Raw genomic sequence first — 23114 nt, forward strand, 5'->3', positions numbered from 1 at the left:
AGGCTTTGTAAACAGGGGAGGGGATCAGCAATTAAGTTAAATGCATAACTGTCATTATTCTATAACCTGGGAACACAAGTTTATAGAATTAGTGAGATAATGACTTTATTTATGTCTTTTTCTCATTTAAATTCCGCCTACAAGTAAGCGGATCACATTAAAAGTCATAAAAGTAATTTTAAAAATATCACATTCCACTCACTAAAACAGGCTTAAAATAGGCATGTTTTATTTGCCTTAAACTAGGTGCCTGGTTATCAAATTACCCCTTATCCAAGGCTTGTCCAAATGAGGGCCATAACCCAGCCCACCAAGTTCTTTTTTCTGGTCATCAGAAGCTTGGCAATTCCCTGCTATGACTTGGCTTCCTGTGGCTCAAGATTTCAGAGAACCAAGTCATGGTGGGAAAGCAGGAATCCCATTGCTGTGTGCGTGTGTGTAAGCGTGTGTATGCGAGCGTGCAAGAAACTGGGTGAAGGCTAGTGGGGGGGGTTAACATGAGTGAGAGAAATTAGGTGAAGGCTGGGTGGTGTTACATGAGTGAGAGAAAGACTGGGTGAAGGCTGGGGAGGGGTTTACATGAGCAAGAGCGAGACTGGATGAAAGCTGGGGAGGGGGTGATGCACCATCATATTTTGGCACATACAGCAAAATACAACGGTGTGTGCTTTGGCCCTCTGAATATTACAAAATATAAAATATGGCTTGCAATATAAAAAGGTTGGACAAGGCTGCCTTATCCCTTTCATTCTATAATCTTGCTCACACAGATTAAAGAATACCTACAATTGCAAATGTTGATTAATTGAGAAATTAGCTACTACTGGCACTAATTAATAAAATTACCTCCTTAGTAACTTAAATAACTAGAAGTTTTCTTTTCTACAGGAAATAGTTTTACAAAACAGTCCCTTATGTAGCCAGCACCTGCTCCCAACTGCATAAATATTTTTGAATGTAGACCAAATAGCTTTTTTGTGTGGGAGAACAATGAGCTTATCTACACAAAATATATTCACATACATTCAAATAGTTTCATTTAGTATCATATTGAACAAATATCTACCTCAGAATATAAGGCAGAGAAATTCAAGTATTATGAGATGCTCTAAAACATACAGTATTAGGGGAAGAGTACCACCTAGTGGATTCTAAAACAATCAGAAGTGAACAAACTGTACCATGTGGTATTGCTAGAAAGCACACCAGCTGTGCAGAAATTAATAGCAAAATGTATGGGAAGGAACATTTTCAAAGCAATTTCTGTGCTTAAAATACTCAAAGAAATGGGACTTTTTAAAAATTGCTTGCCCTGTGTGAGGATAAAAATGTGTACATTGTTCCGTAATGTGAATATTGTTAACCCCACATAACATGGGTGTTCATGGGTTCAGTTTTGGTCAGGGGAGAAAACAAGACACAAAACCCCTAGATCTATAAAAGTCACCAAAAACAGTGTGCACTCAATTTGCGCACACAGTTGAATTGAATAAAGAGCTAATTATTGCCAAAACTTAGTATGATGCTTGCCAAAAAAGCAAACAGTATGCTAGGAAATAGTAGAAAAGGGATGGTAAATAAGACCAAGAATACTATAATGCTTCTATATTGCTCCATGGTGAGAGCACAAAAAAGATGTGGAGGGCATAATCGAATGGGAATGACCATCTCTAAGGGCGCCCATCTGTAAGGACATCCCGGCGAAGGGGCAGGGAAACCGCTATTTTCGAAACAAAATGGGAGTCCATCTTTCGTTTCGATAATATGGTCGGGGACGCCCTAATCTCAACATTTAGGTCGACCTTAGAGATGGTCGACCTAAATATTGAGATGGTCAACTTTAGAGATGGTCGTCCCCGGTTTTCGGCGATAATGGAAACTGAGGACGCCCATCTCAAAAACGACCAAATCCAAGCCCTTTGGTCATGGGAGGAGCCAGCATTCGTAGTGCACTTGTCCCTCTCACATGCCAGGACACCAACCGGGCACCCTGGGGGCACTGCAGTGGACTCCATAAATTGCTCCCAGGTACATAGCCCCTTACCTTGTGTGCTGAGCCCCCCCACCCCCCACCCAAACCCACTCCACACAACTGTATGCCACTACCATAGCCTAAGGGGTGAAGGGGAGCACCTACATGTGGGTACAGTGGGTTTCTGATGGGTTTTGAAGGGCTCACATTTACCAGCACAAGTGTAACAGGTAGGGGGGATGGGCCTGGGTCCGCCTGCCTGAAGTGCACTGCACCCACTAAAACTGCTCCAGGGACCTGCATACTGCTGTCATGGAGCTGTGTATGACATTTGAGGCTGGCATAGAGGCTGCCAAAAAAATAAAAAAAAAAAATTTTTAGGTTGGGAGGGGGTTGGTGACTACTGGGGGAGTAAGGGGAGGTCATCTCCGATTCCCTCCGGTGGTCATCTGGTCAGTTTAGGCACATTTTTGAGGCTTGGTCGTGAAACAAACTGGAGCAAGTAAAGTTGACCAAATATTGTCAGGGACGCCCTTCTTTTTTCCATTATTGATCGAGGACGCCCATCTCTTAAGCATGCCCAGTCCCACCTTCGCTACGCTTCCGACACGCCCCCCATGAACTTTGGTCATCCCCACGACAGACTGCAGTTGATGACCCCCAAAATTGGCTTTCGATTATGCCGATTTGGGCGACCCTGAGAGAAGGATGTGTGTCGAAAGATGGGTGCCCTTCTTTTTCGAAAATGCCCCTGATAGTGAATTAGAAAAGGTTCAAAGAAGAGCATCCAACATGATAAAGAGGATGGGACTCCTCCCATATGAGGAAGGGCTAAAGAGGTTAGAGGTCTTCAGCTTGGAAAAGAGACAGCTGAGGGGGGATATGATTGAGGTCTACAAAATCCTGATTGGAGTAAAACGAGTAGAAGTGATTCAATTTTTTACTCTTTCAAAAAGTACAAAGACCACAGGACACTCAATGAAGTTATGTGGAAATACTTTTAAAACAAATTGGAGGAAATATTTTTTCACTCAACGAACAGTTAAGCTCTGGAATTCGTTGCCGGATGATGTGGTAACAGCAGTTGGCATATCTGGGTTTAAAAAAAGTTTGGACAATTTCCTGGAGGAAAAGGCCATAGTCTGATGTTGAGACCAGTCGCGTAGCTACGTGGGGCCAGGGGGCCTGGGTCTCCATAGATTGGGCCCTGTACCCCCCTGCTGATGACCCTCTCAACCCCCCTCCCGCCGCCAACCCTCCCCCGCTGTCGCTGTGAGCTACCTTTGCTGGCAGGGGACCCCAATCCCCGCCAGTCAAGGAAGTCCTCTTCTTCCCGCGAAGGCTTCGTTCTGTTTCTGACGTACGTGCAGGACATCAGACTCACAGAAACAGAATGAAGTCAGTATATAATAGTGAATTAGTTGTAAATAAAATGGTAACTCTCAGTTATCATGGGCTATCCCAGTTCACTTTAATAAAAGCGTACATTGAACAATATAGATATGATATTGTTCTGCTCCACTGACACATCCTTGAGTTATCAGTGCAAATAAAGAACATACAATGTTTCTGCCTTTATTGAAGTGCTAGCCTAGGAATTTCCGATGAAGGAGGTGTCTGAAACGGAGCTCTGTAGGACCTCACAGCACCAGTGAAGCAACAATCGATTTATTTCTTGGATTATCGACATTTCATTTTTGTGATAACGGAGTGGATACTTTAACGGATATATATATATTTGTTTATTTATTACTTATAATTTCTTTGTTTGGGAACTGTCACTTGAACCTTGAACCTTTTTGATTTATTACTTTATGCACTGGTAACTCAAGGATGTGTCAACAGAGCAGAATGAGAGCAACACCATAGCTCAAATGTTCAATGTACGCTCCTATTAAAGTGGGCTGGGATAGCTGGCATAGCCTGTGATGACTGATAGTTACCATTTTATTTACTAATAATTCACTATTATATACTGACTTTACGAAGTTGTGTGGTGCTCTTTGGCTTTAGTCAGAAAACTCTTTATATTGGTATTAGCTTATTGTTTTCTGTTTGCTGGTTATTTATTTATTAGGATTTACTGCTTTTTTGAAGGAATTCACTCAAGGCAGTGTACAGTGAGAATAAATCAAACGTGAGCAATAGACAATTACAGCAGTAAAAATATTCAAAAACAATACAAAGTATGGCTTGGTATACTATTTACAATGTCAACATAATACGTAATAGAACATTCTAATTGATAATGAAGAGTTATTTGTTACATTTGTATCTCACATTTCCCCACCTATTTGCAGGCTCAATGTGGCTTACATGGTACTGTAATGGCGTTCGCCATCTCCGGTAAAGAAACAAATAGGTGGGGCGTTCCAAGATGGCGGCACGCAGTTGAGCGAGCTCTGACCTCTCTGAAATCGATAAGCTGTAAAAAACAATTCTTCCTACCTATGCCGCACACCAAAAGGAAAGGTGCAGTCCGGGGTGAAGCTTCGACATCCCGGACCTCATCCCCGCATCAGCTGTCGATTGAGCGGTTTACCTCGCGAATTTTCTCTCCAAAACGCCGAGAGTGTTCCCGCTGTCCTCCAGAGTGGGGAAACTCTGGGGGACTTGGGCCTGGATGTTACGCTTTCTCCTCCGGCGATAGACCCACCGCCCCACCCTGAAGGACGCCAGATCCAGAGAGGTTCCCTCGAGACCGAAGAGGTTGTCATTGTTGAGCCCCTAATCGAAGGTGCTGGAATGGCGGGGCCAGACGGGTTGCAAAGGCCAATAGGCCCAAGCAATGATTGGAAGCATTTAAAATCAGCTCCTGGGTCGGTGTCGTTGGAGAACATATGGATTGTTCTCCAACAATTGGCTGTGAACGTGGAAAAATCTACGAAAGAACTTTCTTCATTAGTAAGTACAATGAATACTTTTTCTGAATCTTTGACTGGTATTAAGAAGGAATTTACTACTCAAACTACAAAGCTCAATCAAGATGTGAAAAAGTTACGGGACTTAACTTCAGAAATGATAAAAGACAAAATCATAATAACAAGAAAGATTGATCAAATTGAAAATTATAATCGAAGATTAAATTTAAGGATATTGAACTTTCCAAGAGAGATAGGAGTATCACCATTAGAAGCCTTTAAAAAATATTTAATTGAAATTTTGCAATATACCTCAGAAACTTTGCCTCCAGTAAATAAAATTTACTATATAAGAAATAAAATCTCCTTGGAAGGTGTATCTTCAACTGGTAAACCTATAAATGAAGTAGAGAAAACAACATTAAATGTATCTGAACTGTTGGAAGCTACTATATCAGATCAATCAGAAAGAATGACTCTAATGGTTCAATTTGTTTTTCAGCAGGATGTTGAAGCTATAAAAAGGTTGTATTTTCGTCGAATGAATGATTTGTTCTATGGTAAAACAATACGTATATTTCAGGAAGTTACGAAGCAAACACAAGACATTAGGAAGACCTTTTTGAGCATGAGAAAAGAGACCCAGGAATTGGGTGCCTCTTTCTTCTTGAACTATCCAAGTAAATGTGTTGTGAAATATGAAGGTTTAAAATATATATTTTTTCAGCCAGAACAGTTAAGAGTATTTATAAATTTCTACGCTCTAGCCAATGGTGTAAGTTACAAGAATATAAGGAAGAAAATGCGTGCGAAGTCTGTACCTTAATATTTAGTTCAATTTATATTTTCCCCATTATTCTTAATAATGCCCCCCTTTTCATTTTGTGATATAAAAAAGGCATTAATGTGTCTTCTTAAGAATGTATTTATGGGTGATGTAATTCCATTACTGTTTTCTGTCTGAATTTCTGAAGCAAGATTGTCTTGTATTGTAAAGTTTTTGAAATTATAATTAAAAAAAAAAAAGAAACAAATAGAAAGTGATGTTGTGGTCAAATAAGGTTCGTGTGTTATAGACACATTGGGGGAAACGTAGATAGGAACAGTTATGCAATGTTCATTACAAGCTTTGGTTTCATTGTGTTGCAGGGTTTAGGCACATAGGTAGGATGGTAGGGTTTGTCTTTTTGAACAGGTTGGTTTTTACTGATTTCCGGAAGTTTAGGTGGTCGTACGTTGTAAAGCAACATATAGATAGGTAAGAAAGTAGGAAGAGTTAGAAAGTAAGGTGATTGATTTAAAGAAAGTTGCAGCCATGGTAGGAGTGGATAAACATGTCCTGCTGCAGTATATGCAGCATGAGTCACTCCTTGTATGTGTGAGTGAGACTAACGAGTTAGTTACTTCTTCCATTAAAGGCCTAGTTGAAGAGCCAAGCTTTCACCTGCTTCCTGATGTAGAGACACCCTTGTGTTAAGCGCAGTCTTTCAGGCAGCGCATTCCAGAGTGTGGGAGCTACTTCAGAGAAGGCTCACTTGCGAGTATCACATCGTGTGATGTCATTTGGAGAGGGTGTGGTTAGTGAAAGTCTTTGGGAGGACCTTAGTGCCCTTGGCAGTGTGTGGAGGATCATCCTATTTTTCAGGTACTGAGGACCATTTCCTTTCAGGGCCTTGAAGATCAGACATAGAGTTTTAAATTTAGCCCTGTATTGTACTGATAGCCAATGAAGTTTTTGCAAAAATGGTGTGATATGGTCACGTCGCTTGCAACCTTCTATGAGTCTTGCTGCAGCATTCTGAATCAACTGGAGCTGGTGCAGGTCTTTTGTAGTCAGACCATTATATAGTGCATTGCAGTAATCCAGTCTTGATGTTATCATGGCATGTACAACTGGGATAAGATTTACCTCCTCAATGTAAGGAGAGAGGCAGTGTAACTGTCACAAATAGTAGAAGCGACTCTTGAAGGTTGCTTGGATTTGGGGAATCAGAGTAAGTGTTGAATCTAACTGTATTCCAAGGTTCCTGACTTGTGATTTGAGGGGGAGTTCATACTTCCCAAAAGGGATTTTGATGTCAGGTATGTATCCACTTGTGTTAGGGACCCAGAGAAGCTTGGTTTTCCTTGGGTTCAGGCAAAGTTTGTTGTGTTTAGCCCATTTTGAATTGATATTAGACAGGTAATCAGTTTATTCAAGGCTGTAGGTAAGTCAGGTTCAATGGGTATGACTAGCTGCACATCATCTGCATAGATGTAGAGCTGAGTGTCCAGTGACTGAATGAGCTCAACTAGTGGCTTGAGGTAGACACTGAACAGAATAGGTGACAGTATCGATCCTTGCGGTACCCCGCAGGTCAGTGTCCATGATGGTGATGAATTGCTGCCAAACATTATGGATTGTTGCCTGTCTGATAGGTAGGATCTGAACCAAGCATGTACTGTTTCATTGATACCTGTTTCTGTCAGTCGTGCTAGCAAGATATCATGTTCCACAGTGTCAAAAGCTGCTGAGAAGTCAAGCAGTACTAACATTGAGGTGAATCCCTTGTCTCAGTTTCTGTGAAGATCGTCTAATAGGAATACAAGGACCGTTTCTGTTTTTCACTGATTGAAGTATTTTGCCTTCTACTGGTGGCATTTAGAAATAAGAACTGCTATACAGAAGTGTAATATTAGGTATACATTCTTCTTCCTGGGCCCACACATTTATGGCTCAGGCCCACCCAACAGTAGCACATGTTTAGTAGTAACTGGTGGGAATCCCAAGCTCCACCAGCTGAAGATTTCCCCCTGATGGTAACAAAAACGCTACTCTCCACAACACCGGCACCTGCGCATGCTCAGTTTTCAGTGCATTCCTGCTGCCAAGGTGGAAAGAAGCGTTTTCCCACCAGCTGAGATTTTTTATTTTTGGGGGGGGAGAACACTTTGTGCCCACCCAATTCTTGCCTAGGCCCACCCAAAATCTGTTGTCTGGCTATGCCCCTGGTGTACAGTAGAGGACAAGAAGAAGGGGGGCCCTGTCCAGGGACTTTTCATGAAACTTGAAGATTTTGGGAGTGGAGGGAGGGAAAGTGGGCTATAAAGGACTTTGCTTCAGACACAGGGAACTCAGGGAATTCAGTGATGGTAGAGGAAAGGTGATCAGATCTATAAGGGAATATTGTTGAGCACTGGCCAGTAATATTTTGATCTATAGCAGCATCTAGATTGACCAATGGGTAGTCCTTAAGATCAGTACTAGGCAGTTAATACACCCGCCCCCCCCCCCCCATACATACATACATACATACACACACACACATACACACACACACACGCACACACTCAAATACCACCAGACCTTGCAGAATTTGAGTGGCTAAATCTAGTAGCCTTTTGCAGAACTATCATTTACTCTTCCAAATGGTTTTGAATTAGGGGGCATTCCATGGAACTAACTGGCAGCAGATTTAAAACAAATCTGAGAAAGTATTTTTTTCAGCCAACACACAAATTACATTGTGGAATTTGCTGCCAAGGAATGCGGTGAAATCTAGTAGCATTGCTGAGCTTACAAATAAAAAGGTTTTGGCAAGTTTCTGGAGGGCACATCTATTAGCAATTGTTATTCCTGGAAGACTTTGGGATTGCAACAGAATCAGGTCTCCCCATTTGGATGTTCTGGGAGCTTCCAAGTGATCTAGAGTGTCTACTGTTGGAGACAGGATGCTAGTCTTGGTGGATTATTGGTCTGACTCAGCATAGCACATATGTTCTTATGTGCATGTATTATAGGTGTCTATGAGGATAATGTCAGCATGCATCTCTATCTGTGTCTGAATGTAATATCTAAGTGTTTGTATGTAAGTGATCAAGGCTGCACATCTGTGTGCTGGGGGTTATCTATCGATCTATCTATTGGAATTTGTTAACTGTCATGATCAAGAGATTCACCCAAAGCAATGTTATGTATGTGTCAGATATCAAGGGTGCAAATCTGCGAATGACTGACGTTGTATATGAGTACATGTTTGTGTGACTTTGTGAGTATGTATCTTTCAGTAAGTGTGTTCTGTTCTAGCTATGTAACATTTCAAATCAGAGTCTACATATACATGAAAGATAATGTTGTACAGGGCCTCGAAGTCAGAAAACAGGGGTTTAGGTCTGTGAGTACAAAACTGAGACAATATTTTATAAAAGGCTCTCTGAAAAAGTAACTTTTTATAAAATGTGTAAAGCACAAGATGTGCATTAGAACCGCTGCACATCAGAAGCCATTAAAAAAAAAGAAACATAGCATCATGTGGGGCATTGCACATGTACTGTAAGTAGACTACTTTACACTTTAAAATATTTTAAATAAATAAATGTAACTCCAAACTAGACCAGTGTTTGATTTAAGAACATCAAAAATTCATACACATTATGACATAAGTATTTTGTGAACTTATCTGTCATTCTTATGTTGTGTGCAGGTTAATCTTTTGACATTTTTAAGTGATAGAGATTTTCTAGTCATATGCTGCCCAATATTTAAAAGCATTTAACTGACCAGGAATGGATCCTGGCTGGTTAAATGGCACTAGCCAGCAATCTCCCACTGATTATTGGCAGTTAGCACTTAGCAGATAACCAGTTATATTAGGCTGCCGAAATAGCAATCCTATCTTTGGCCAATTTCAACTTAACTAGCCAGTGCTGAATATTGATTTGGCCGATTAAGTTGGATCTGGCCAAAAGTAAGTCAGATATTCAGTGCCAGTCACAAGAAATGGTCCGGCATTGAATGTCTGGGCTCTGCACTAACCACAGAAGGCAGCCCAGCTACCACCCATGCTCTGAATATCGACCCCATTGTTTTTATTTTATCACGTGAACTTTGTCATTACGTTAAGCATACACCCTTCTTCATTTGAAATACTTTTACAGCTAATCCTTTAGTTACATATTTTGGGATGAAGAACAGGTGAAATGTACACGTGTTGAATGACTTGCCTTTACATAAACCCAAAATTTATGTATTAAGCCACTTTCATATTTCGGACATATTTTGTCATGTTCTTTTTTCAAACAGTGATCCAAAGAGGTGCTAAGTTGTTTTTCTTTTACATAATGTTTGTGGTTGTAGGATGGTTGTAGCCTATTATTTTCTGACATGTCACCACTTATTTCAGATGATGTCACCATAGCATGTATATAATCATTGGTAGAGACCATATTTCCCTCTGGGTGGCAAATGATTACATGTTATCATTGCATTTTCAGCTTTGCGTTCAGTTTTGGCTTCTATAATCTATGGCTTTACTACCTCAGCAGATCTGCTACTAAGTGGCATCAACCAAATTACTATTGTCAAAATGTAGATACTCCAGTGCACATACAGTAAGAAGCATATCATGGTGCCATGTTCTCAAATGATTGGCGCCTACGATAAGATGACAGGTGGCATAGGCCTGTTGGATAGATTCTTCAGTGAGTACAGACCAGCAATGAAGGGTAAAATATGGTTGTTTTGCTTCTACACAATCTTACAATGTACACAGATCAAGAAATGGCAAATTGGGCAACATTATAATAATGGGTGATTTCAATTACCTCAACATTAACTGGATAAATGTTATATCAGGGAGTGCTAGGGAGGTAACATTCCTAGTTGTAATAAATGACTGCTTCTTGGAGCAAATGGTCCAAGAACCGACAAAAGGAGGAGCTATTTTAGATCTAGTCCTCAGTGGAATACAGGGCATGGAACGGGAGGTATCAGTGTTGGATCCGCTGATATCTGGAGTGAAGTCACTAAGGAAATCTACTGTAGCAGCATTTGGATTTCTTAATTATAGGAAGTCCAAATTACCCATTTTATATACAGTACCAAAAATTCATAAAAGATTGCATGACCCCCCCCCCCCCCCCCCCCCCCCCCCCCCCCAGGTCACCCAATCGTCTCTTCCAGGGATTCTCTATTACAGTGAGTAAATATATTGACAGTTTTTTGGAACCTTTGTTTTTTCAAATTTCATCTTTTCTTATAAATATTTTTATTTATTTATTTATTTCATTTGTATCCCACATTTTCCTACCTATTTGCAGGCTCAATGTGGCTTACAGAGACCTGTTATGGCGTCGCCATTCCAGAGTAAAAGATACAATTGGTGTTACAAAAAAGATCAAGGAGGACAAAAAGATCTAAGCAGACCATTATAGAGGGATGACTTTCAGAATTAGGGTAGAGTGGTAAAGTGTTATAATTAAGCTATGGATTCTCGTGGTAGGCCTTGTTGAAGAGATAGGTTTTCAGAGATTTTGGATAATGTAATATTAGTGACTTTGGGTGTTTGTTCATTATACATATTAATCCCTCAACAAGAAGCATATGAGGTATTAGGTCTTGCATTGAATTCTCGACCACATCAATGATATGTTCCAACTGAGGTTTTGCTAGCATTATCAGAGTTAGCATTGAAGAGAAACCATTTCATCTTTGAAGATCAAATATTTGAATATATTACAGGAGTAGCAAATGGAGTGTCATTTGAACCCTCAGTAGCCAATCTTTTCATGGTGGAGTCTGAGAGCCGGTGGGTACATACATTTCATTATTATCCATCTATGGAATTTTGGCTTCATTACATAGATGATATGTTTGTGTTATGGATAGGGTTGCAACAAACGTTAGATATGTCTGTGAAAGACTTAAATGATTGTCACCCTACTATAAATGTTGAATGTACTTAGAATAGAAATGAAATAACTTTTTTGGATGTGAAAGTGCAAATGCAGAGTGGTAGCATATATACTTCTATTTATAAAAAACCAACTGACCGTAATACTTTGTTACGATATGAGAGTACGCACCCTATATATATTAAGATATCGATGAATATGGAGTTCTATGGAGCAACATAATCAGGTGGCTCCTATGTTAAAGCAAAAATTTGAGGAGTGTGGATAACCAAATAAAGTAATTAAAAAAGCATATAAATGTGCGCTCTTTAATACCAGAGACTTGTTACTGCAGTCACAGCAAAGAGATCAATCTGAACTAGTGACGGTATACATTTTGAAATCTACAAATCTGTCTGTGAAAGTTGCAGCCATCATTAAAAAAAACATTGTTGGATGTATGCAGTACAAGAGACTTTGGTGAATAAACAATGGATGATCTCTTTCACATGTAATACGAATCTCAATGATAAGTTATGCAGACCTAATGTCTGGTTGAGTAGGGGACAAAAGATGGACACTGGTATTCAAATATGTGACATGACGGTGGAATGAAAAATATTCATATGGGGATGATAAAGATAAAAAGCAGAGTATACTATTAAAAGGTTCCACTACGTGTTCATCTAAGAATGTTATATGCATAATAGCTTGTCGTTGCAAGCTACTTTATGTTGGACAAACATCATGAACCTTCCACACATGAATGAAAGAACATAAATCATGTCTTACAGTTCAGTGACTAGAGGCATCAATGGTTAAAAATTGTGTTCAATATAAACATAAGTTTTCTGATCTAAAATGTACCATAATGGAACAGCTGTATGTTACCAATAGAGGAGGAGATATTAAGAAACAGTGAACAGTGTCTAATATTTCAGTTAAACATAATGGAACCCAGTGGTTTGAATGGCGCCATTGAATGGGTTGCTTTTTTAATATAAAGTAACTTGTATCTGTTACATAAAGGTTTACTGATTGGTTGATTCTTGAGAGCCTCTTTTTGAAATCGCTGTCACCATCTTGTTCCCATTAGAGAGCTCAGTTTTTGATCCTCCTGACACAGCAGCAATTGTGAAACAAGAGGCCCTTGTCGAGGTGTATTGTTTATGTGGCACTTCAGGCTATTGTGTATGGAATTACAAACATCGATTGAAGAAATTGTCATCAAGATAAAGACTTTTATGAACTGTGGACTACTCTTCTTTCAGACAAATGTTGAGCATTGAAATTTTGAAATTTTTTTGAACTGAATGTTTGGTGCACTTTGGTGTGTTTATTTATAATATTTTTAAATACCTGGTTTTTTTGGACAGGAATTTTTCTCTCCTTTAAGTTTTTCTTCCCACTGTTTTTACTAGTATAGGTTGGCCAGTGATAATAAAGTGGGACTCCGCTTTTTGCCTTATCATTTTGCCTATCAGCTCTTTGGATGCTGAATTATTGAATGTTTTTACCCTAACATTTGCAATTTGTCATCTGTGGCTGAACAAAATTGTTTGACTCCTGAAGAAGGCATAAGTGGCACCAAAACACAGGACTCCGTCGTGTCATTTTAACTGTCATCGTTCTATAAACCACCTGTTTTGGAACCACATTGGTCTGCCCCATCCTTTGTTTTTGTTTCTGTGCTTATAAAATGCACCACCTGGGAGCTTTGAGGCCACATTTTGTTTAGAATAACATTTTTTTAAGTCACTGAGTGCATTAAACATCCAGATCTTTTTGAGTTATTAGAGATCTACTCAGGGCTTTTTTGAAGTGGTACTTGGGGGTACTGAGTACCTGCTCCTTTTCCATTGTCTGCTAAAATTGACCCATGGACCCCAAGTTTTAATGAAAGAGTTCAGGCTCTACAACCAATTCTACCTTGTCATAGATTCTGTGACTGGTTCCAGGGGGCCTGGCTGAATCTTAGTGATCACTCCACCTCTGTAGGGTGGCCTATATTTAAGTACCGGCACCTTTTTTGCTAGAAAAAAAATGCACTGGATCTACTTGTACCATGGCATTCAAGGGTGATGATGTGGAGGAACCGAAAGAAATCTCAGTGAACCTGGAAGACATACTGAGCCAAATCGACAAGTTAAAATGACTTGACACAATCCTGCATTTCAGTGCCACTTATGAAAGGGTACTGAAGGAGCTCAAAGATGAAATTGTTGATCTGCTGTTAATGATCTGGAACCAGTCATTAAAATCATCCATAGTACTTGAAGATTGGAGGGTGGCCAATGTAACTCTGATGTTTTAAAAGGGTTCCAGGGGTGATCTAGGAAATTACAGACTGGTAAGCCTGACTTCAGTACTGGGCAAAATAGTGGAAACTATTATAAAGAATAAAATTACGGAACACATTGACAAATGTGGTTTAATGAGACAAAGTCAGCATAGGTTCAGCCAAGGCAGGTCTTGCTTCACCAATTTGCTTCATTTCTTTGAAGGCATGAATAAACATATGGATAAAGGTGAGCCGGTTGATGTAGTGTATCTAAATTTTCAGAAAACTTTAGATAAAATTCCTCATGAGAGACTCCTGAGAAAACTAAAGAGTCATAGGATAGGAGGCAATGTTCTGGTGTGGATTAGGAATTGGTTATTGGACAGAAAACAGAGGATAGGGTTAAATGGCCATTTTTCTCAATGGAGGAGGGTGAATAGTGGAATGCCACAGGGATCTGTACTGGGACTGGTGATATTTAACATATTTATAAATGATATGGAAATCAGAACAACAAGTGAGGTGATTAAATTTGCAAATGACACAAAAATATGCAAACTTGTCAAAACACATGCAGTTTGGGAAAAATTGAGTAGAACATTACTTTATAAAATATTATAGATCATCACAAAGTTTAAATTCAATACGGGCCTCCACCGATAACCAATCTAAATCTATTAATAAAGGAGAAACCCGCTCGCTGACATGTGCCAAAAATATTAATCCAGCAGCAACTTTCTGTATTGTCTTCATTTTTTAAAGAAGAAATAAATAATATATAAATAATATAAATATATAATATATAATAATAATAATATAAATATATAAATAATGTTACAGTAATCAAGTTGCTCTTGAATTAAACTTTGGGCTACCAATTTAAATACTTGATGTGACAGTATATTTCAAATTTTCCTCACTTTCTTCATTAAAAAAAAGGTTTTCTTAGTGAAAGCATTAATGCAGCAATTTAGAGAATGACACGGGGACAAACTTTATCCCCATCCCCGCCCCATCTCTGTGGATTCTATCCCCGCCCACACCCAATCCCCATAGGCTCCATCTCCAACACCATCCCATCACTGCAGACCCTGTCTCCATCACCATCCTGACCCCACAGGCCCCGTCTCCGTCCCCGCCGGTTCTGTCCCCGTTCCCACCCTATCCCTGTGAGCAGTGGCGTTCCGACGCTGGCTGACACCCGGGGTGGATCGCCGATGCGCCCCCCCCCCCCCGGGTGCAGCGCGGTGCCCCCCCCCCCTGGTGAAATGACACCCCCCCCCCCCCCCGGCGAAATGACACCCCCCCGGGTGCACGCCGCTGGGAGGGTGCCACGGCGTGCACATGTCGCCCTGTCGACTCCGAGTTCGCATGTGTTCACTGCTCCCTCTGCCCTGGAACAGGAAGTAACCTGTTCCGGGGCAGAGGGAGCAGTGAACACATGCGAACTCGGAGACAGGGCGACAGACTGCCCCCACCGCCCCCCCTTGGTACACCATTGCCTGTGAGCTCTGTTCTCATCTGTAGAAGCCTCAAACACTTATGATTTTATATTTAAAGTATAAAAAGGAACAATATGCTGTGCAACAAATTACAAATAGAAAATAATAATAACAACTAGCAGCTATAATAACCCTCCCACCATCACCACCCTCTACCTTTCCAACCCCAACAATTGCTGACTTCTACTACCCCAAGGAATCCTAATCTACCCTGTTAAATTGTCCAGGGGTACAAAATACAACCTGTTCTATATGCCCAAGAAGGGAGATTTTTTAATCTGTGGACGAATAAGAAGTCATCAATAAACTCAGGATTCATTCTAGATCTCCTGTCTTCCACAGACCCTCCTGCAAAAGAAGATGTCTTCTTAGAAGATGTACTGGTAGCAGGATGTACAGAATCCCCCATGCAAAGTTTGCTAGCTGTGGCATGCATGTTTGCTTATTTTTCCAAAAAATACAAATATTGTTGTCTGCATCAATCAAACATAAATAACAGTCCAGTTCATTAACAGGCTTCAAAGTAGACAATGACACGGGGACAAAGTTTGTCCCCGTCCTCATGGTCTCTGTTCCTATCCCCTCCCCATCCGCATGGGATCTGTCCCCATCTCCACCCTGTCCCTGTGGGATCTGTCCCCACCCCGTTCCCACGGGCTCTGTCCCCATCCCCATCCCCAATCTCGCGGTTACTGTGGAACCCCGTCCCCGTGTCATTCTCTATGCAGCATTTCCACACTGTGTGCCACAGCACCCCAGTGTGCCATGGTGAACTCACAGGGGTACCGAAGGGAGGAATTTAGAGTTAATATCTTTATTAAGGGCATGCACCATTCCCCTATATGCCACATGCATGTGGCAGTTAATTGCAGGCCACGCCACCACTGGAGGTTGAAGGATTGTGAATGTAATAGCACATTAGTTATCAAAAAGGCCAAGTAACATGCAAACCCACCAAACTCTGGGGCTTTTCAAGCAAGTGCAGCACAACAGTTATCTAGTAGTGGTACATAACAGCTGCAACTGTGCCAGGCTAGGCCCCTTCCACACTCTCACTCTGGGGGGTCCTTTTACTAAGGTGCACCAAGAAAATGGCCTGTGCTGGTGTAGACACATGTATTGGATGTGCGCAGGTCCATTTTTCAATGCACCTGCAAAAAAGACCTCTTTTTTTGGCTGAAAATGGACATGTAGCAAAATGAAAATTGGCACGCATCCATTTTGGGCCTGAGACCTTACCGCCACCCATTGAGTTAGCGGAAAGGTCTCACACGTTAACCGGGTGGTAATCATCAGTGTGCATAGAATGCCAATTACTGCCCAGTTAGTGCCATGCTCCGGAAAGTTTTCTGGTGCTCATAGCAGATATACGTAAATAATGAAATTGCCACCTGGGCCACGCGGTAGCCGGGCGGTAGTTCAAAATTGATGCACATAGGACGTGCATACACGCCTACGTGGCTTAGTAAAAGGGCCCCTTAGACTGCTGACTGAAAGGTAATCATGCCCCAAGTTAACCATTGCCAGTGAGATAACTCCCTCTACTTCTGCTATTTTACTTGGGTAGTGTGCTCAGACCTTCATTACCCATGTATAGAATTTGTGGTATTTTTGACTTGGGTTGTCCACTTAAGAACAAAAATTCATGACAAACTGAACCAAGATGCAATCAGCAAATGCAGGGTATTCAACAGGGGAGATAGGGAAGAGGGGAGAGAGAATGAGAAATGTTGGACACAGAGGTGGAGGGGAGGGAAAGATGCTGCATGGAGAAAGGAGGGGGGAGAGAGGGAGAGATACTACATTAGATTTATGGCAGACCAGAGAAATACATCACAAAAATGTGGAGTCTTTTTGACTTAATAACAGAACCCAGAAGGATGCAGGCAGAAGGCTGCTGCTGGAGTGCAATGTCAATCAACAAAACTGGAGGAAAAAAACTGCTGCAACAGTCCCAAGTGCAGGCAACAATCTTTGCAAGCAGAAGGCAGAAGGCTGCGCAATGGAAAGATTTTTGAACAAGAAGCGTAGAACTGAAGAAAAGGAAGACAAACCACAGACCAGTGGTAAAGTTGTGAAAAAATGAAAATATCAGAAATATGAAGATAGTTATCTAGATTTTGGTTTTACTTCGGTAAATGTCAATCATGAGGAGCATCTGCAGTGTGTAATATGTCTCAAAATTTTGGCTCCAGAGTGCATGATCTCAAGTAAACTAAAACGCCACTTAGAGGCCAAACATCAAAATGTGGCTATTAAATCCCATGAATATTTCACAAGAAAGTTAAAAGGATAAAAAGAACAAAAATGTACATTTTTAAACAAAGCATCAATACCAAGCTATGCTCTGCTAGCATATTGCAAGGTGGCATACAGAGTCGCAAAGTGTAGAAAGCCTCACACCATCGCAAAAGAACTGATTTTACCGGCTGCAGTGGATATCGTCAACATCATGGTTGGTGAATCTGCGGGAAGACTGCTTTCAAAGGTACCTTTATCCAACAATATGATCAGTCATAGAATCAAACACATGGCCGAAGACCTCAATGATCAGCTAATTGAAAAAATGAAAACGAAGGAATTTGGATTACAGTTGGATGAAGCATCGCAGAGTATCAAGGATGCTCACCACGTTTGCTAAACACAGTTCGTAGATAGTGACAAAATTGTGGAAGACCTCTCTTGTAAAAGTATCACTTCAGGTATAAAGGCACAAGACTTGTTTGAGATCATTGACATTTTTGTACATGAACACAACTTAGACTGTTTAGACCTAACTACTTAATAAGCAGAATTTGTACGCTTTGTTACTATATTTCTTTTGAATTAGGAGTACAGTGAAGAAATTACGGATAAAATAAGGGTACCTTGGCCCGACAAAGTTTGGGAACCACTGTATTAATATGTAACTCTGGAGATAAAGAACTAGACATTGCAACTCCTAGTATCTTTAGACTTGTTGCAAATTTAAAACTAGAATTACTCAATTTCAGAATGTTGCCATTCCAGACATCTAAAGTTTGTCCAATCAGTAAAAATTTAGATTTATATGTTAACTCCAATGTTAACTGCACACATTGATTTGGATATCAATGTCCATGTATTTTTACATTTGATTATCTTCATATCTTCATATAAAACCTAATAATCTTAGCAATTCATTACGATAACTTAAATTATTGCACTATAGTATATGTGCTTCAGAGTAGTTTAACTTGGATGTCAGTGCCAGGCAAAATAGCAGAAACTATTATAAAGAATAAAATTATGGAACACATGGAGGGGCATAATTGAACGAAAACGCCTATCTCCATGGGCGTTTATCTCCGAGAACGGGTCCGAGAAGGGGTGGACCGAACCGTATTTTGGGAAAAAATAGACGCCCATGTTTTATTCAACAATGTGTGAGCTGGGCGTTTTTGTTTTTCAGCGATAATGGAAAATGAAAGGGCCCAGCTCAAAAACAAATAAATCCAAGACATTTATTCGTGGGAGGGGCCAGGATTCGTAGTGCACTGGTCCCCCTCACATGCCAGGACATCAACCGGGCACCCTAGGGGGCACTTTTACAAAACCAAAAAAACAGGTAAAAGAGCTCCCAGGTGCATAGCACCCTGCCCTTGTGTGTTGAGCCCCCCAAATCACCCTCAAAACCCACTGCCCACAAGTCTACACCATTACTATAGCCCTAAGGGGTGAAGGGGGGCACCTACATGTGGGTACAGTGGGTTTGGGGGGGTTGGACGACTAATAAGCATTAAGCAGCACAATTGTAACAGGTAGGGGGGATGGGCCTGGGTCCACCTGCCTGAAGTCCACTGCACCCCCTAACAAATCCTCCAGTGACCTGCATACTGCTGCCAGGGAGGTGGGTATGACATTTGAGGGTGAAAATAAAAAGTTGTGAAACATCATTTTTTTGTGGTGGGAGGGGGTTAGTGACCACTGGGGGAGTCAGGGGAGGTCATCCCCGATTCCCTCCAGTGGTCATCTGGTCATTTAGGGCACTTTTTGGGGCCTTATTCGTGAAAAAACAGGGTCCAGGAAAAGTGTCCTAAATTCTAGCTAAAAACGCATACTTTTTTCCCATTATCGGTGAAATGCGCCCATCTTTGTTCGGCAGATAACCACGCCCCAGTTCCGCCTTCGCCATACCTCTGACACGCCCCCATCAAATTTGTCCGCATCCGCGACGGAGTGCAGTTGAAAACGTCCAAAAATCGGCTTTCGATTATACCGCTTTATTCGTTTTTGTGAGATAAACGTCCATCTCCCGATTTAGGTCGGAACTTGGGCGTTTTTCTCGTTCGATTATAAGCAGGATAGACAAACATGGTTTAATGGGACAGAGTCAGCATGGGTTTAGCCTAGGGAAGTCTTGCCTCACCAATTTGTTTCATTTCTTTAAAGGCACGAATAAACATGTGGATAAAGGTGAACCAGTTGATGTAGTGAATCTAGGTTTTCAGAAAACTTGCGACAAAGTTCCTTGTGAGATAAAATTAAAGCCATGGTTTAGGAGGCAATGTTCTTCTGTGGATTAGGAATTGGTTATTGGACAGAAAACAGAGAGTAGGGTTAAATGGTCACTTCTCTCAATGGAGGAGGGTGAACAGTGGAGTGCTGCAGGGATCAGTACTGGGACTGATGCTATTTAAAATATTTATAAATGATATGGAAATTGGAATAACGAGTGAGGTGATTAAATTTGCAGATGACACAAAACTTTTCAAGGTTGTTAGGGGAAAGGGGATGGGACTTGATATACTGCCTTTCTGTGACTACAATCAAATCTGTTTACATATTATATACTTATTTTGTACCTGGGGCAATGGAGGGTGAAGTGAAGTGAATTGCCTAGAGTCACAAGGAGCTGCAGTGATAATCAAACCCAGTTCTCCAGGATCAAATTCCACTGCACTAACCACTAGGCTACTCTTCCACTCCAAACATGTGCAGACTGTGAAATATTGCAGGAAGACCTTAGGAAATTGGAAGACTGGCATCCAAAAGGCAGATGAAATTTAATGTAGACAAATGCAAGGTGATACACATTGGAAAGAATAATCCGAATCATAGTTACCTGATGCTACAGCCCACCTTGAGGGATCAGCACCAAAGAAAAAGATCTAGGTGTTGTTGCAGATAATACACTAAAACTTTCTGCTAAAAAGCAAGCAGGATGTTAGGAATTATTAGGAAAGAGATGGTGAATAAGACCGAAAATACTATAATGCCTCTGTATCGTTCCATGGTGAGACCTCACATTGAGTATTGCGTTCAGTTCTGGTCACCGTATCTCAAAAAAGATATAGCAGAATTAGAAAAGGTTCAAAGAAGAGTCACCAGAATAATAAAGGAGATGGAACTCCTCTTGCATGAGGAAAGGCTAAAGAGGTTAGGGTTCTTCAGCTTGGAAATGAAATGGACGAAGGGAGATATGATTGAGGTCCACAAATTCCTGAGTGGTGTAGAATGAGTAGAAATAAATCGATTTTTTACTCGTTCCAAAAGTACAGAGACTAGGGGACACTCAAGCAAGTTACTTGGAAATACTTTTAAAATAAGTAAGAGGAAATATTTTTTCACTCAGCAAATAGTTAAGATCTGGAACTCTTTGTTGGAGGACATAGTAACAGTGGTTACTGTCTAGTTGATATTCAAGCAAACTAAAGAGCAGAAGAGACTCCTGCCCATTTAAAACACTTGTACCTGCCTAGCTGCCAATATTCAGTGTCACTTAACTGGATCATACTGCTGAATATCACCACTCACCAACCAGGTCCAACATTGTCAGGTCTGGGGTGTTATAGGGAGTGGAGATGGGAGTTATACATGTGTCAGCAATATTCAGTGCCAGAACCCATATAGCTAACTAGGCATTTAGGGCCATATAAAAAGCATTTTGCTATTTCTTTGAGAGCTCACAAAAGTCATAATGCCTCCCTGCCCAAGAATACTACATCCGGTATCTGTTCTGGGCATGCAACAAGGGTTGCTTCAGTGACAAGAGCAGTAGTGGCACAGGGGCAGCATGAAAATCAGTGATGGAGCCAGTAGATAGTGGTAGTAGTGGCTCAAAAACTTCAAGAACTTGGTGTAGTTGGGGTACAGGAGGCAAAACTGAACAACTCCTATTCAGTTCAGGCCTGAGGATCACATGCTCAGGGTGTTCTCTGTGGGAACTGGGATCTCTGCTCTGCAGTTCATATAAAATAAAGACCTCAGGAGCTCAAATTGAGGTGGGAAGAGGGAGGAGAGCCTTTCACACAGCCATGGTACTTAATGGCAACAATGGCTGAGGTGGAGGCTCGCATAAGAGCGTTATGAGGGCCCCAGCTGAATATCTTCTGGGACCCACATAACTACTTTTTAAAAATAAAACCCTCCTGGCCTCTCTATACCTCCTTCCTACTCCCCCTTCTGCGATTTCCTAAGTCCCACCCCTCTCCCCTGAATGACCCCCCCACCCTCTCCCGATGTCTAGATAGACCCCCGGGTCTACCTGTCTCTCTGGTGGCCCAGTGGGGTCTTTGGGAGTAGGAATGCAGCCCCTCCCACTCCTGCCCCCTTGCAGCTGTGTTTCAAAATGGCTGCTGTGACCTCTCATGGCAGCTCGCAGCACTACACAAAGCACTGCCGGCTGCTGCGAGAGGTCATGACAACCATTTTTGAAAGGTATTTAATTGAATTTAGAGGAGGATTCTTTCTAGTAGGTTGTCTCTTTTTTATGGGTTTTCTATGTTTTTGTAATTAGTTTATTGGAGACTGATTTTGTAATCAGGATATTATGGGGGTGGGTGAATTTAGAGAAGTGCTTGGGACACATGCATTAAAAATGCATTTATGGGTTGTACATTATTTTGAACTTTCTTTTAACGGTAATTGATCAAAAGCTGATTCCTATCAGTCTGCACCAAAGAAATATGGTACAAACAATAAATGGCTGGTGCCACTCAGAAAGCTTCATTACCGTCTGGAAATTGTATCCAGTTTCAATATGAACCAGCTTTATACAAACAAAGATGACCATTTTAAAGACATTACTGACTATGGTTAGGCTACAGCGCTGGAATTTTTATCATGATGGCTGAATAATTGTCGATGGAAAGCTCCACGGCTGAAGCATATAAAACATTAGATCCCCTGGCAGAAAACATCACAGACTGGAACCTGATCTAATTTTACAATTATCATGTGTCAAACATTGTGCAAGCCTGCTTCAGTTCTAATAAGATTTGAGGTTTCTGTGTTCTTCCAGGAGTTTCTAGGGTACAGTTCATATCCTTTCTCTACACTTTCCTTATTTAAGCTATGGGCGCTTGCTGACATTCCATTTTAGTTTTGTTTTGAAATTCTTTAGCTGTCTGTGCCTCCTAAGTCTCATCGTTTAACTTCAAGCTTTGACTTTCCAAATGAGACCAGAGTTAAAAAAAAACTTTTGACCAGCCTAAGTTGGTTCAGATGTTATGGTTCAGTGGTAATGTTCAGAAGTCACATGTGGCACTTCTTCATCTGGTGTGGTTTTGATTGACTAAACCCAAAGTCTGAGTCCTTAATAACCTAGCAAACAAGAGAAGAAACCCAAATGGGACAGATGTGTGGAAACAATTTTTCCCATAGACACAATGGCCCAAGTCACTGAAGATTTTTCCCATTCTGTGTCTATGAGAAAAGATTATGATGAATCAAGCCAAAAGTGCAAGGGAGAAAATGTCCTTTTGTTAATCCGGATCAAAATCTCTTAAATAAACAATGACAGATTCTCGTGGTGAATAGACGCGGCAAATGTTCACTGCTTAACAAGATACCATATGAACTAATTTAGCTACATTTATTTGGTTACT

This window comes from Microcaecilia unicolor, chromosome 2 (genome assembly GCF_901765095.1).
Source record: "Microcaecilia unicolor chromosome 2, aMicUni1.1, whole genome shotgun sequence".
Taxonomy (NCBI): Eukaryota; Metazoa; Chordata; class Amphibia; order Gymnophiona; family Siphonopidae; genus Microcaecilia; species Microcaecilia unicolor.